The sequence below is a fragment of the Rattus norvegicus genome, chromosome 4 (assembly GCF_021556685.1).
Source record: "Rattus norvegicus strain SHRSP/BbbUtx chromosome 4, alternate assembly SHRSP_T2T, whole genome shotgun sequence".
Classification (NCBI taxonomy): Eukaryota; Metazoa; Chordata; class Mammalia; order Rodentia; family Muridae; genus Rattus; species Rattus norvegicus.
Genome location: NC_141537.1, coordinates 67,208,035 through 67,224,773, shown reverse-complemented (window position 1 = coordinate 67,224,773; position 16,739 = coordinate 67,208,035). Strand labels below are relative to the sequence as shown.

At 46.4% G+C, this 16,739-nt stretch overlaps 2 long non-coding RNA genes across 2 annotated transcripts in view; both read right to left on the bottom strand.

The window, feature by feature from the left end:
* The window catches only part of LOC148006257 (uncharacterized), a 282,744-nt gene extending 273,472 nt beyond the window's left edge, over positions 1–9,272 (bottom strand). Inside the window, exon 1 of the long non-coding RNA XR_015686483.1 lies at positions 8,913–9,272. This is a non-coding gene — a long non-coding RNA (uncharacterized LOC148006257). The remainder of the gene's footprint in view (positions 1–8,912) is intronic.
* LOC134486755 (uncharacterized) lies at positions 5,016–7,712 on the bottom strand. Its single transcript, XR_015686485.1, has 2 exons — positions 6,964–7,712; positions 5,016–5,822 (listed from the first exon to the last, which is right to left on the bottom strand). It is a non-coding gene; the product is annotated as an uncharacterized LOC134486755 (long non-coding RNA).
* Positions 9,273–16,739: the final 7,467 nt, after the last annotated feature.

Sequence of the window (16,739 nt, the reverse complement as noted above, 5' to 3'; positions counted from 1 at the left end):
AGTTTACTTACTATTTGAGTCTAGGGTATCATGGACCCTTACATTTGAGGGTTCTTGTCTAGGATTTTCTGGAGACCCCCTAACCCAAATAGTGGAGTGTTTTTCCAATTAGTAAGTCCAGGTGCCCAGTTATCTGTTGTCTTGTTTATCTCTGTGTTTCTGTTTTGGGTTTCATTTGCAGGCTGAGAGGGACAAAGTGAATATGTATTTTGTCAGCCAGCCAGGGACAATGGAGAACAATCCCAACACACATGAAAAGCAGGAGAACTTACTAGTTCTCATCTGGATTCTAGAAACTCTTTGAGTCTATTATGGTCCTCCCATGCACAGGGAAGAAGACCATCTGAGACAGGCTTCTGGTTGTTTATTGTTTTTTAGGGTCTTTCCATGGCTCTCTGTGTGTATTCCTTTTGTGCTTTTTGTCCTCTCATACAAATTTTTCTTTGATTCCTAGGGTAGGACAAGCACAAAGCATCCCACTGGACCTGGTCCTCAACCATTTTAAGAACTTTTGCAGAGTCACAGAGGACTTAGATCTCGTTGTTTGTTCCCACAAACTATCTTTTGCAGGAACGAGTGACCCACCTATGGCCTGAGAAGGGAACTCTCCATCTCACCATCATTTATAAGGTGAAGGTTTAGTTTATGGGGCCTGAGGTTACCCAGACAAAGTGCTATAGGATCTCTCTGCTCCCCATCCTTCTTCCTCTAAAGGAGAGTCAGCATTGGCCCCTCTGCCTTGCTCCCTCTTTCTGCTCCTGAAGAAGATCTCTGTCCCCCTTATATTCCTGCTACTGCCCTGGCTGCCCCTGCCCAGTGAGCACAATTAGAGGGAGGGACAGCCCCTGACTCTCCTGATTTCACATGGAGTCCACCTCACACTTGGGCCTGTACTGCCCAGAGGTCCAACTCTACTATGGTCTTACCCGTCTAGGCTACAGGACCCTCAGATGCACAGGGAAGACAGTTCATGACATATGTGTCATTTGCTAGTAAAGATCTTTACAGTTGGAAGTTGCAGAACCCCCATTTTTAGAAAGACCTTCAGCTCTCACAGGTCTTCTAGACTCAATCATGCTGACTCACCTGCCCACCTGGGATGACTGCCAACAATTGCTCCAGGTCCTCTTCATGACAGCGAAGAGAGAGAGGCTCATGGGAGCTGCCTGGAAATTGGTTCCAGGAACAAACGGCTGCCCACTCAAGTCCAGGCTAATATCGATGCAGCCTTTCCTCTGACTCGACCTGACTGGGATTTTAGCATTGCTGAAGGTAAGGAGAGGCTCAGGTCTATCACCAGATTGTGATGGGGGGGGCCTCTGAGTGGTAGCCAGAAAGCCCACAGATTTATCTAAGGTGAGCCAGGTGATGCAGGGAAAGAATGAGAACCCCCAAGGAACATCTAGAAAAACTTTTTGAAGCTTATAGAACCTACACACTGCTTTTGACCCAGAAGCCAGAGAGCACCTGTCAGCTGTGAACTAGCTTTTGTTAACCAATCTGCCCCTGACATTCTTGGAAGCTTCAGACACTGAATGGCTTTGCAATCTGCCTTTGGCACCCAAAAGACAGCCTCTATTTGCCTTTGAATGACAAGACTTGGAAAGAGGCTTCAAGGGACAACTGACTTGGACATGCTTGCCTCAAGAATTCAAGAACTCACCCACCATCTTTTTTTTTTTTTTTTGGTTCTTTTTTTTCGGAGCTGGGGACCGAACCCAGGGTCTTGCGCTTCGTAGGCAAGCCCTCGACCACTGAGCTAAATCCCCAACCCCTCACCCACCATCTTTGCATGAGGACTTGGGTGAGTACCATTAGGCCCACCCCCAAATAATTGTGCTCCAGTATGGAGATGGCATATTGATTGTGGGACCCCTGACTTGGAGACATGCCAGGAGGTCACTGGGAGACTCCTACAGGAGTCAAGTTAACTAAGCTACTGAGTGTCTGCTAAGAAGGCTCAGCTTTGTCAATTTGAGGTCACCTATCTGAGGGTCCATATTCTAGGTGAACAGGCCTATGCTTACTGTCAGAAATGCCAGAAGCAAACCATCCTTAACATCCCAGTTCCATCAACCCAAAGGCAAACATGGGAATTTTGGGGATATGTTGGGTTTGTAGACTCTAGGTGCCAGGGTTCACTGAGATAGCGAAACCGTTATATGAGGCCACCAGGGGCCAAGAAGAGAATGAACTCCTGAGATGGAAATGGTTTTTAAGGCTCTAGGAAGAGCCTCTGTGGAGGCAGCAGCTGTGACCCTCATGGACATTCATAAACCTTTCCACCTGTATGTGGATCAGAGAAAGGGAATAGCAAAGGGGATACTCACTCAAACTTTGGGACCATGGAAAAGATCTGTGACTTATTTATCTAAGAAGCTGGACCTGGTGGCCCAAGGATGGCCAGTCTATAAACCTGCTACCCATATGCAGCACGATTGCTCTATAGTTCTGGAGCACACCTAGAATATCACGCTGGACTTGACTGACATACCCTGGCCAGACGCAGAATGTATCTCCTCCCTGAATGGGAAAAACTTTATCCAGAATGGAATCACTTATGCAGGGGTGGTGGTGGTGGACTTGGACTCTGTTATTTAGGCAACTGCTTTGCGGCCAGGAACTTCAGCCCAGAAAGCTGAACTAAAGCTCTAACCTAGACTTTAAAACTGGCCAAAGGAGCCATAGCTAACATTTACCCTGACAACAGATAGGATTATTGACTACTGAAGGAAAATGTAGCACTTAGTTCCTACTACACTGCTTTAAGCTCTGGGCAGACTGGTCTACCAGCCCAGCCCAGGTTCCCAGATCCTCAGATTAAAGGCATGCACACATTAGCTTATTTTTATATGCTTTGGTTCAATGGTCAGGCTCTTCTCAGCCTTCCTTGGCTATCACACCTTCTCTTCATTCCCAGCTCAGCACATCTGAATCTGCCCTCAACTTTAGTTGTTCAGTTATCTTTAGTACTAGTTCAGCACCCTAAATTTGCATTTCTAACCTCCTGCCTGCTAACCCAGGCTCAATCAGGGAAGCGGCCAATGGCCAGTCTACCCTAGATCTCACATGGCTAATGTTTCTTTTTCCCTCTGAGACATGGTGAAACTCCTGCCTGTGTCTGCTAGCCTGCCTGCAGAAAACTGTAAGCCCCGCTTCTTTCACAAAGCTCATTGACCATTAACATCTTTATTGATCGATCAAGAACCAGTTGGGGAACAGGGACTTTGGTGTTCACATGCAGATTCTTAATCAAAGCATCAGAACTGCCCAGAAAAAAGACATCAAAAGTAAGGAAGGAATGTTTGCCCTATTGGAAGCATTATGGCTTTCTCTCAAAATGGCCATAATTCACTACCCCAGGCATCAGAAGGGATCATCAGAAATAGCCCAAAGATACAGGCTAGCTGATAAAGCTAAAAGGAAGGCCACCCAAGCTTCCACTGCCAACATCTTGGTAGCTTTGCTGCCCTCTACACTACTAGCCATCCCTGAATATACTGCTGAAGCCAAAGGACTTTAGGCAAAACACCAAGGAGTTTACAGAGGAGGTGGATGGTTGCTGACCTCTGAAGGCTGCTCGATCCCACCTAAGAGTTTGCCAAGCAACTTATTTTTCAGATTCATCAAGCTTCACTCCCAATCACCAAAAAGTGAAGGAATTGCTATGAGGGCAAAGGTACAAAATGTTTGACTTAGGACATTTTGTTGATCAGGTAATCTCAGACTATGCCAAGTGCCAGGCTGTGAACTCCTCAGGCCCCAATCAAGGAGCCACTCTAGGAACCAGAATCAGAGGTCAACAGCCAGGGGATAATTTAGAAATAGATTATACAGAAATAAAACCGGGAATATGTGGGACCCTGAAAGACAACCTGGCTTCTAGTTGAACTAAGGCTAGAAACTCCACAGACCCGGAAGGGACAGTAGGAGTTTCATCTGTTCCCAGGTACCAGGCCCCTGTCACTAGTCACAGTCCCCCATAGATTTGTGGCCATCAGTCACATAAGGGCAATGTCCCAAACCCTTCCACATGTAGATGACATGACCTGTGATCTCAAGACAGATCTCCATTTTAATCAGGTACCTAAAGGCCTGGAGGGCTTAGCCAACAATCTTTCCTTTCCAGACACTCCTCCTTTCAAAAGGCATTTAATCTTAGGCCCACCCTGAGAAGTGGAGTGTGGTTTTACTCATCTATTTTCCACCATAACAATAAATGCCTTAAAATTATGGACGCCTCTTTTCATTGGGATCCACCATGCAGAGCCATGAAGAAGGCCTTTGCCTGTAGAGCCACAGTCGCCACTGTCAAGCCAAAGAGACTCCCAGTGGGACCAGCTAGAGGCCCCCTCTTTTCTATCTTGGTCCTAGGCTAGAGCTAGCTGGGGGGGGGGGCACGGGGGGCGGGGCGGCACTTCGTTTTCAGCTCTTCCGAGGCATCCAGCAGCCCCTGGGTGTCCAAGAGCTTGAGAACCAGATGGCCCAGCCTTGTTACAGACCCAAAGACCCCCAAGCCAGCTCTGGCTGTCTAGCACCTCAGACTGTGCTTCCCCACCCATGGAACGGTATCCCAAGGGTTCCCTACAACCCAACATCTGCCCGGTTGGGGGTAAGCAAGGTCACTTCTGGAATACTGCCTCCTGGAGCGGCCATGCCCCCTATGATGGAGTGGACACAGGACAGGAACATATGTATATAAATATTTGCTAGTTGAGTAGTAGCCTACCCTAAAAAGAAGGCTTCCAAATGAAAAGCTCTCAGGGAGAACTTTCCCTCGGGATGGAGACCCTCCAACTCCAAAGACCAGACCGAGACACCACAGGATGCAATCAGCAAGAGGATTTGGTTTATTGTCGGGATACACAGGCACAGGCACCTGCGGGCGCTTCAGTCACTCGGGGGACTGGCGCGCCCCACGGAACCAAGGATGGGCTTTTATAGGATTTTGGGGAGCAGAAGCAAGCATACAGAAGCAGATGCATGGTTACAGGGATATAATTGGTGGATTCTAATATGGCAAGGGTTTAGCCCGGGGGCAAGTTTCCTAGCTACCTTCCTGAAACATAAGGACTGACTCGGCCCCCAAGGGTTCAGCCCGGGGGCAAGTTTCTTAGCTACCTTCTTGGAACATAACGACTGACTCGGCCCCCCACCAGGGTGTGGGACCTCTCCCGGGGCTTTTTTTTCATTGTCAGGTGCTCAACCGAAGTCGTCCTGTTGCCAGGCCTTCAACCAAACATATCTTGCTTGGCAGCCGCTGTGTACTCAGTGTTCTAACCTTTCCCTGAACCAGTCATCTTAAGTACAGCCTTGCAAAATGGCGTTACTGCTGCTAAGCTGGGGTCTTTCATTCCCCCATTTTTTGCTAACTTTGAGTGAAATCTTTCACTCGACTTGGTCAAGAAATTTCTGTCTGGTGGGGGCTTATTCCCCCACTGACTCTAGGCCACAAAAGGACTAGGAGGAGCCACATAGGAGTTTTAACTTTAAGGGGTTTGGAGTGCGCTGAACTCTCCATGTCTGGGGTGTAGTGTTGCAATTCCTCAGACCGGACTGTCTTGACGTGTGATGCGTGGATCTAAGCCGCGACTCCGTCTACCTTTAGGGCGGTCGGGGTAGTCAGGAGGACGGTGTAGGGTCCTTTCCACCGTGGCTCGAGATTCTTGGTCTGGTGTCTGCGCACCCACACGGTATCTCCAATCTGGAACGGGTGTAGCACCACCGGATGTTCAAGCTTGTCCTGGTAAGCAGCGGCCAAAGGTCTCTAGACGTCTCTCTGCACAATCTGTAGGGCCTGTAAATGGGCCCTCAGAGAAGGGCTGTCAGCAAAATCAGCAATGTTTGAATCAAAGAAATGGACAAATGGGGGTGGTGCTCTATATATTATTTCAAAAGGAGTTAGACCATGGGGGCCCGGGGTTTTCCGGGCCCGATATAGAACTAGGGGAAGGAGGGCCACCCAATCCTTTGAGCCAGTTGCAAGCGTAAGTTTGGATAAAGTCTCCTTAATTGTTCTATTTATGTGTTCTACCTGACCTGAACTCTGGGGTCTATAGGCACAATGTAATTTCCAATCAATCCCCAGCAATTTGGCCACCAACTGACTTACTTGGGAGACGAAAGCGGGCCCGTTGTCCGACCCCAACGCTTGAGGCATGCCATACCTGGGAAAGATTTCCTCGAGGAGCTTCTTGGTGACCATTTTTGTAGTCTCATGCTTTGTGGGGAAGGCTTCGACCCATCCTGAGAAGGTGTCTACAAACACTAGGAGATACTTGTATCCATATATACCTGGTTTAATTTTAGTAAAACCAATTTCTCAATGGATGTCGGGACGGTGTCCCCTAGGATGAACTCCTTGTCCAATCATGGTCCTTCTCGGGTTAACCTGAGCGCACGCTTTGTAACTCTCAGTCACCTTTTGTATCGCTTTGTCCCGATTTAAAAAACACAGATTTATCTCTTCTCGATCTAGTCATCTTCTTAAACCCCAAATGGGTTAATTTATGTAAAAAGGAGATCAATTTAAAAGTCATTTTTATTGGCATCCTTTGTAGACCCACTGTTTTAGTTGAGGGTGGTAGATGGCCCCCATTTTTTTTAGGAGCTCTATGTCCTCATGGGCATAAACCCAACTGGTTTGTCCCATTAGTGGGGGCGTGGGTTGGTCTGGGCTATTTAAGGGCAAGATTTATTTGCTCATGGCCGCTTCTCGAGCTGTGGCATCGGCCAGCCGGTTTCTTCGTGCCTCTGGGTTGTGCCCTTTCTGGTGTCCTGGACAATGTATAATACTCAGTCTTTTGGGCAAGAATAGGGCTTCTAAGAGGGCCAGAATTTTAGCCTTATTTTTAATATCTTTATCTTTAGATGTGAGCAGCCCCCGCCTCCGGTAGATCTCCTCGTGGATGTGTACCGTGGCAAAGGCATAACGGCTGTCTGTATATATATTTAGCCTCTTACCTTTTGTCATCTTGAGCGCCTGAGTCAAGGCGATGAGTTCAGCCCGTTGTGCGGAGGTACCAGCAGGCAGGGCTTTCGCCCAAATCACTTTGTCCTCCGTAGTGACCGCAGCTCTAGCCTTTCGCTCTCCCTCTGCCAAGAAGCTGTTGTCATCCGTGTACCATGTGTGGTCAGCATTCTGAAGAGGCTGGTCCGATAGGTCCGGCCTGGTTCCATGTACTTCTGCGAGGATTTGTAGGCAGTCATGCTGTTCTGCCTCCTCTGGTAGAGGAAGCAAGGTGGCAGGATTGAGGGTGACTACGGGCCCAAACTGAACCTGTTCTGCATCCAGTAACAAGGCTTGGTGTGAGAATTAGAGAGCCAGCGGTCTGGGGGCTGCTTTACCAAGGCCTCCACTGTGTGGGGTGCTAGGATGGTGAGTGGCTGTCCCAAAGTCAATTTTCTAGCATCCTTGATCAGGACAGCAATAGCAGCCACCATCCTTAGGCACGGTGGCCAGCCGGAGGCCACAGGGTCCAATTTCTTAGACAGGTAGGCCACAGGGCGTTTCTAGGGTCCCAACCTTTGTGTTAGGACCCTTTAGCATACCCCTGTTTCTCATCGATGAACAGTTACTGAGCAAATTGTAAGGGTTTGGAACAGTCGGATGAATATCTTCTATCCTCTTGTTGACCTCTCTCAAGTCTTGTACTGGCCTATAATCTCTAGTGTCGGGTTTCTTAACAGGCAGAAGAGGCGTATTCCAAGGCGACCAGCAGGGGACTAGGATGCCTTGATCCAGAAGCCTCGTAATGTGAGGCCTTATACCTTGATAAGCTTCATGTGACAGGGGGTATTGTTTTATGGAGACTGGAGTTGTAATTAAGGGGGGCTGTTGGAGCGCCAACCCCATCCCACCAGTCTCTGTCCAAGCCAGTGTCCTGTCCTGGTTCATAGGGTTAGAACTTGAAGGGGAGTTCCGTGGGGGCCAGTTATTTGGGCCCCTCCTTCCTCAAAATGAATTTGTGCTTTTAGTTTGGTGAGCAGGTCACGGCCCAGCAGAGGGTACGGGCAGTCCGGAACATGTAAGAAGGAATGGGTCACCTTACCAGTAGCCAGCTGAACCCGGCGGCCCGTAGTCCATCGGTATTGTTTCTCACCAGTAGCTCTTTGTACCCAGGCCGTCCGGTCGCTGAGTTGTCCTGAAGCTTGGGTGAGGACTGAATGCTGGGCTCCTGTGTCTACCAGGAAAGTAACCGGCTGCCCCCCAACTTTAAGCGTTACCCTGGGCTCAGGGGGGGGGGGGCTCCTGGCCCTGACCTCCCTAATCTTTATCTAGAGCCAAGAGGGAGGTTCGTGGTCGAGGCTTTCGGGGTCCGCCAGGCTTCTTGGGGCACTCTTTGGCCCAGTGCCCTTTCTCTTTGTAATAGGCACATTGATCTTTATCCAGCTTCAGCCCCTTTCGAGCTCCCCCCCTATCTCCCTTCCTTTCTTGGCCCTGAACTACGGCGGCCAAGATTCGACTCAATTCTTTCTCTTATTAAAAATCTTTTCAGCTTCTTTAAGTAAATCCTGTAATGTATAGCCCTGTAAATTTTCTAACCTCTGTAACTTAGTCCTGATATCTGGAGCAGCCTGCCAGATGAAGGACATAGAGACACTCGTCATTTGTCCTGGGTCATCTGGGTCATAGGGAGTGTACATACGGTAGGCCTCCTTAAGTCTCTCTAGAAAGGCAGAGGGAGTTTCCCCTGCTTCCTGTTTACCTGAGCCAAATTAGTAGGGCGTCGTATAGCCCCTCGGAGACCCGCTAGAAGCAACTGGCGATAAAGGCGTAGGTGTCCCTTACCTTCAGCTGTATTAAAATCCCAGTTTGGTCTCTTAAGTGGGAATGCAGCATCAATTTTCTCAGGCAGCTGGGTGGGACGCCCATCATCTCCCAGAACATGCTTTCTGGCCTCTAGGAACACTCTTTGTTTTTTTTCTGAGGTTAAGAGGGCCTGTAAGACCTGTTGGCAGTCATCCCAAGTAGGCTGGTGGGTAAGTAAAACAGATTCTATTAGGTCGGTGAGTGCCACCGGATCTTTGGAGAAAGAAGGGTTGTTTTGTTTCCAATTGTAAATGTCAGCTGCTGAAAACGGCCAGTATTGGGTCTGGCCACCGGTTCCCTGTCTAAGTGGGAAAGCCTGGGAGGTTGTATCTGGCACCACCTCGTGCTTATTGCGCAATCTCCCTGCGACAGGGGAGAAACCCTTATCAGACTGTGGCCCGGCAACTGATCTGGCCGGCGGCTCTGCCTCCTCCGTTTCAGCCGGGCCTGTCAGAGAGAAGATCTATGAGAGGGAAGTTTGGGTCTGCCGGGAGGAGTGGTTTCTTAGAAGGCTCTGATTTCACAAAGGTAGAGAGAGGAAGACGTGGCCGGCGGACCGGGCGGGGCCGAGGGGACAGGCTGGGGGTTGAGGGGAGGCCAATTCGGGTCCACGAAGGGTTCCGCCCAGGGGGGGAGTTTTAAGGCGAGACTCTCTCAAGTGATAATATAAGAAACCTGGTCAGGATGTCCGTGGACGACCCGATCTTTAACCTGTAAAATAATGATCTTATTAAATGTGCCATTCACTGGCCATCCCGCTCCGAAAGTGGGCCACTCGGATGTGCAGAGAGTCTGCCATTTTCCTTTTTTAACCTCGACGGACTGGTTGTGTGCCCGGTCGTGGACGTCTTTCTAATGATCAAGAGTGAGACTTAGGGGCGTTGTTAGGGACTGTCCCATGTTAGTTCTAAGGAAGATTAGAACACAGAGAAAACAAACAACACCAACAGTCAAACAAACAACAGACAGGCGTGCTGCACGGCTTTGGTACCAAACTGAAAGCAAAAGTCAGATGGAGGTGGCAAAGGTCCGGGGCCCTCTGAAAGCCAAAAATACAGACAGAGGTGCCGTTAGTCCGGATCTTTCTCCTCTCCCAGATTGGGCCCCGAAAAGTCGGGCCCCTAACACCCTTGGAACGTCTTCCAGGGCTGCGGGGCGAGAAGTCCGAGCTCGTCAGCTCCTTTTTCATCCCGCCCAAATTCCAAACAACCTGGCTGAGCGCTCACAGAACAGACCTGGCTGAGCGCTCACAGAACAGACCTGGCTGAGCGCTCACAGAACAGACAGAATAAGGCAGAACGAGACAGAATCAGACAGACGCCGGCCGGCTTACCTCCCAGTGGGTGGTCGGTGGTCCCTGGGTGGAGGATCTCCTTTCCCGGCCAACGCACCAAATGAAAAGCTCTCAGGGAGAACTTTCCCTCGGGATGGAGACCCTCCAACTCCAAAGACCAGACCGAGACACCACAGGATGCAATCAGCAAGAGGATTTGGTTTATTGTCGGGATACACAGGCACAGGCACCTGCGGGCGCTTCAGTCACTCGGGGGACTGGCGCGCCCCACGGAACCAAGGATGGGCTTTTATAGGATTTTGGGGAGCAGAAGCAAGCATACAGAAGCAGATGCATGGTTACAGGGATATAATTGGTGGATTCTAATATGGCAAGGGTTTAGCCCGGGGGCAAGTTTCCTAGCTACCTTCCTGAAACATAAGGACTGACTCGGCCCCCAAGGGTTCAGCCCGGGGGCAAGTTTCTTAGCTACCTTCTTGGAACATAACGACTGACTCGGCCCCCCACCAGGGTGTGGGACCTCTCCCGGGGCTTTTTTTTCATTGTCAGGTGCTCAACCGAAGTCGTCCTGTTGCCAGGCCTTCAACCAAACATATCTTGCTTGGCAGCCGCTGTGTACTCAGTGTTCTAACCTTTCCCTGAACCAGTCATCTTAAGTACAGCCTTGCAAAATGGCGTTACTGCTGCTAAGCTGGGGTCTTTCACAATGTAGTGCCAAAGAAGCTTCTAAAAGACATCATGCTCAAGTATGGTTTACCTACCCTGCTGGGATCTGACAATGGACCAGCATTTATCTCTCAGGTATCTCAATCTCTAGCACAGGTTCTGGGAACCATTTGGAAAGTACATTGTGCATACAGACCCCAGAGTTTAGGGTGAGTAGAGAGGATGAATTGGACCATAAAGGAGGCCTTGATCAAATTAACCCTTGAAACTGGCAGTGACTGGGTGTCCCTCCTACCTTATGCCTTATATATAGGGCTATGAACAGCCCCTTTTTGAGATCCTATATAAAGGGCCCCCTCCCATGCTGCCTAACCTTCAGTCTAATATCTTAGTTGAATATGACCAACATAAAATTTTAAAGTCCTTGGAAACCCTCCATAGGGTTCAGAAGCAATTCTGCCTTGCTATCTGCCAGGTTTTTAAGTCTGCTCCTCCTCTAATCCCCTTTGGTTTGAACAAGGTGATGAAATCTTGATTAAGAGACATAACCAGAAGGCTCTGGAACTTTGATGGAAAGGATCTCACACTGCGATTCTGACCATGCCCATGACTGTTAAAGTGGACTGAATTAGGATGTGCATACTTCACTTCCATGTTAAGCCTCCCACAGAGAGAAGATTTAGCAGTTGAGGTCCCAGGGGAGGAAACTTCCTGGAAAACAGCCACAAGAATGATGGAAGGCCATTCTGATGCATATACTTTAGAGAAAATGGTGGAGGTAAAAAAAAAGAATTCTGTCACACTGGGAGTTTCTGAAAAAATGAAGAGAGGAGATTCTATTAGCTATTTGGGTTATAAAATGAGTAAAAAACCAAAATCACAGAAGGTACAGAGCAGAAGAGATCAATTGCAAGCTCTTAAGGATTTTCAAAACTAATGGAAGATAATAATTAGCTATAGCCTACTATTGGATTAACTACTCAAGAGTTCAATAATTTGTTTCAAAGGTTACAAGGAGATTAGGACTTAAACAGTCCAAGATGGTTAACAGCTGAAGCAGAGAGAGAGTTAACTCTGGGAGAACAGAGACAACAACATGCATATGTGGATTGCATAGATGCCAAACTTGATTGTATTTTTCTTATTTTGTGTTAAACTCATTATCCTACTGGGCTCATTATACAAAGAGAAGATAGTATTATGGGATGGATTTTCTTAGTACACCGAGTTAAAAATCGAAGATTTACATAGAAATAATTTCTGGTTTAATCACAAGAGGTAGAATAATATCACATCAATTGTCAGGATGAACCTGATAGAAATTGTAGTACCTTAAAATGAAAGACCCCCAGAGTGGGGAGACCCTCACTCAAATCTCGGGATGATGAGACCCCCCAAGAACTCACACAAGACCGTCCTTGCTATAATCACATGAGGTTTACTGATAGGAACCAGTGCACTGGGGTTAAGACTCGTATCCCACGCAGGGGCACAGAAGTTCGACCCCCAGTAGCTGGGAGAAGGGGTATTTAAAGGAAGAAGCCACAACCCAAGGAGGCAGGGATGGCGTTATTGGAAAATGTAGAGAATACCAGTGAAAAGTCACAAGGAGAAGCTTTCTGTCTCTCAAGATTGCTTTTAAGATTGTAATCTAACTTTATGGTCAGCTAGTTCCTGGGAGAAGCTTTATGTTATCTTTACTAGGTCGGGAATCGTGTATCTAAGGGTCTTATCTTAAGTCCTTTTATCTAGTTCTGGGGAGAGCAGGCTCAAGAAATGTGACCTTTTACCTACTTACAGGTAGAGAGCAGGGTGTGGAATTTGAGGTATTTAGAGCTTCTTAGGGGTGAGATAGCATTTTTAAACTTCTGACTTTTTGGCTGTATTTTTTATTCTTTCAAAAATAATGCTGAGATTATGTCATTATGGGTTATCAATGAAGATTGGAAACGAGCTTATAGCAACTATTTGGGAGAAATTAACAGCAAATATCCTAAAAGCAAACACGTTCTGTTTATAAAAAGAAATAATTGGGTTCTCCCTTGTATTGTAAAAGGAATGCCAAATCATGAAACACCTATGTTCTATATGGATGCAAATAAGTTGTGAATAGCAGGCTATCAGTCAGACACAATGAGCAAAGTAATTCAAAGTCCATATACTTCAGTTAAAAAAAAAAACGGAGCTCTGTGCAATTCTTATGGTGTTATTAGATTTTTCCTGAATCTTTTAATATAATTACTGACTCTCGATATGCAGGAAGAGTTGTTCTGCATATAGAAATTCCTGAATTTATTCTGGATAATTTAAGATTCATTTATACAGCTGCAATAGACGACCAGAAATAGAAACTATCCATTATATATCACCCATATTCAGTCTCATGCAGCCTTGCCAAGTCCATTGGCACAGGGAATGGAGAAATCGGCCAATTATTAATAGAAAATGTGAATACTTGAAGCCTCAAAATTTCATGAAAAACAGCAGGTTAACAGTAAAGGCAACAAACCAAGGAAACTCTCTCTCTCTCTCTCTCTCTCTCTCTCTCTCTCTCTGTCTCTGTCTCTGTCTCTCTGTCTCTCTCTCTGTCTGTCTCTCTCTCTCTCTCATATATATATGATCTCCTACTTTTTCTTTGTATAACCAAACTCCACCGCCCATTGGAAGTAACCCCAGGAGTATCAAATGAAATAAAATCTGGCAAATGGATGTGTTTCTTTTTGCAGAATCTGGAAAGCTAAAGTTTGTACGTCATACCATTGATATATATTCAGGGTTTCAATGGGAAACTGCTTTGAGTTCTGAAAAGGCTGATTCTGTAATTATACATTTACTGGAAGTCATAGTTATTGTGGGGCTACCCATACAAATTAAGACTGACAATGCTCCTGCATATATCAATGGTAAGATGGAGGAATCCTTTGCATATTATCATATAAAACACATTATAGGTATAACACACCATCCTACAGGACAAGGAATTGTAAGGAAATCTAGTCATACCTTAAAGGAAATGCTTGTGAAACAAAAAGGAAGATAAAGACCCCAGGGATATATTAAATAGTGCTTTGTTAACTTTAAATTTTCTAAATGTTAATGAGGAAGGAACAGCAGCACCTGAGAGACACTGGATTATAGAAAAAAAAATGGAATTAACCCAGCCTATATATTATAAGGATCCATTAACATCAAAATGGAAGCCAGTAAACATTTTGCATTGGGAAATGCAGATTTCTTTGTATGTCTACAGGAAAGAAAGCTGTGGATAAGGTCAAAACTCATAAGCATTAGAATTGATCTACTAAAAACCTTGTCCACTGACTGCTGTGCACAGCACAGTTAATTGCTTAAACAAAAAGGGGGTAAATGTAGTGAGAATTCTGGAATTTTTGTTTCTTTTTTAAAAAGACAAATATTATAAGAATATATTTTTCTTTTAATTCCAGGTGTGGGGATATGAGGATGCTGTAGGATTTGCCGTGTGCTCTAGCAGAGGCAAACTGCAGATAGTTTCTGCAGTTCTCTAATGTTTGGCATTCTGGCAACTTTACAGAGGGTATATAAATGCTAGGCCCCTGAGAGTTAGGGTTGGTAAATGTTGGTCATTCAGGGGGGTTGGCTTATAAAGAAGAAACAAAAAGAAATTAGATTCAGATCTCCCCACCTCCTCTATCCTTCTTCTCTTCTATCTAGTAGTAATAGGGGTGAAACAAGGATGAAGGTGGTGCAGAGACAGAAGCTCTGGAGTTCAAGGGCATCTTTGGTGCCAAAAATTTGAGGTGCCAAGGGGTGTTATTTATTATAGGCCTGCCTCACCACCTGTTTTATGTGGTGCTGGAGACTGCACCCAGAGTTTCATGCATCCTTGACAAGCATTTATTCACTGAGCTAGGTTCCCAGCCTGTGCAACTGATGTTTTCAATATTTTGCTAGGGAACCTCTCTCTCTCTCTCTCTCTGGTAACAAGGTAACTAGGAGAAGTGTACTGACTTTTTTTTTTTTTTTTTTGCCAGTTTTTAAGTCCCCTCCCTTTACCTTGTACTGGAGATTGAACCCAGGGTATTTTGCATGCTAGGTGTTGGGTCCATAAACTTTCATTTCCCCAAATTCCAAAATTTAGAAGGACAAGTGGCTATCAGTGGCTCCTATTAACATACCAAAGCTTATGCTGGCCCCAGAGTATCATAAGAGACTGTTTCAAAGTCCGTAACATCACCCTAGCCCTTCTTACCTCTTCCCCCTCCCCCAAATTCCATCAGCTCTCCCTCAGCTACTCAGTCTCCCTATAACTCTGGTCTTTTTGACTCCTGCTCTCTCTGTTGCTTGCTCTCTGTGCTTCCCATGCCCCTTGAGCATGCTATAATTGTAACAGGACCCCAGAACTTAGTAGGTCCCCAAACTTTTCCATTATGTCTCCATTTGGGCCATAAAACTCAGCATGTAGACTGAACCACCAGCCAAAATGAAAACAAAGATCTAGTTGATCAAAGTTCATAGTTCTAGAAAATCTCAACTAACCTTGCTTTTTGGTGTCTATAGTTCCACTTCTGGCTAACTATTCTTGTTAGCTGAAATATGTCAACCCAGGTTATGATTTTTTGTGCTTAACAGCCCAACCTGAGAAGGGCTTCCAAATACCAAGTATAGACACTAGCCAGCTAATTAAGACTTCCTATTGGCTTAAACCCATGTTCTCCTAGCAGTCTTCTCTGGTGGACCACCTACAGCATCCTGAGCTGCCCTTTACTCTATACTCCTATCTCCCTCTCCCTCCCTTCTTCCCCCTCCCCCTCCCCTTCCCCCTCTGCATGCTTCTTTTATGGCTGAGTCTGATGCTATTGGGGTCTGGGAAATGCTGCACAAACTACTCAGACATCGATCTCAGTTAAACAGGACTGGTTTATTGAACACACACCCCAAGACTGATCAATCAGGACTATAGCTCAGACTCAGAAGCTAAAAGCTATGACCATGAATGTTCTTCAGGGTCAATTTATAGGGGAAAGAAAAAACCATAATGAGCTCATAAGCAGGTGCAGGGAAGGCTGCAGGGTGGTCAGACTTTTCCCAAGTTTTTTAGTAGTTTAGACATAACAGCTCAAGCTGCCCCTCTGTCTTGCTTGGCTCTGAGGGAAGGCTACAGTTGGGGAATTTCCAATAATAATAATAATAAACCCAAGAATATATGGTCAACTTGACCTTGTTCTGAGCCAAGCTATTTTTCTGTGTCCACAGGCAACCTGCTTTTGTGTCAGCAATATGGGGTGGCTGGCAGTCATGAAACAGAAGAGTTACGGCTGAGCTAGGAGCGATTTTAAGCTAGGGAGTAGGCTTCAACATGGGGACCAGGCTTCAACCACTGCCACATTCAGTCTGCTACTTTCTCTCTTTGCTCTGGACTCTTCTAGATGCCTCTGGCTGTTTTCTATCTCATATCTACCATAGCACCTTTGCCTTGGTCATACTACAGAATGAGCTACAGTAACAGCTATCTTCCACATTTAATAATGTTTTCTTGCTTTGTATAGTCTGGTCAATTTCTTACCACCTCAGTCAGCATTCTCTAGTAGTCTCCTTATTGTGCTTGTAGCTTCCTCCACTACAGTCCTTTGTTTTTTGGTGCTAGGGATTGGGCCTGCTTTCAATTTCTGTTTGATTTCCTATCTGACTTCCTTCAGTGAAGGACTGTAACCTCAAAGCATAGGCCAAAAAACCCATTTCCTCCCTTAAATTGCTTTTGGGTCTGCCGTTGTTATAGAAACAGAACAAGACTGAAACAGAAGCTGTGCTAGCTCGTCATGATCCCACCAGTGCTCCAGCTGCTCTGGGAGACTGAGCCAGTCTCTAGTTGTTGTTGATAGCTGGGGCATTGATAGCTCTGCGACAACTTGACTCCCTTTAAATTCCTTAAAGATCTGGGGATTAACTCATTGTATAGTACATGGTTAGTATGCCTGAATCCTAGAT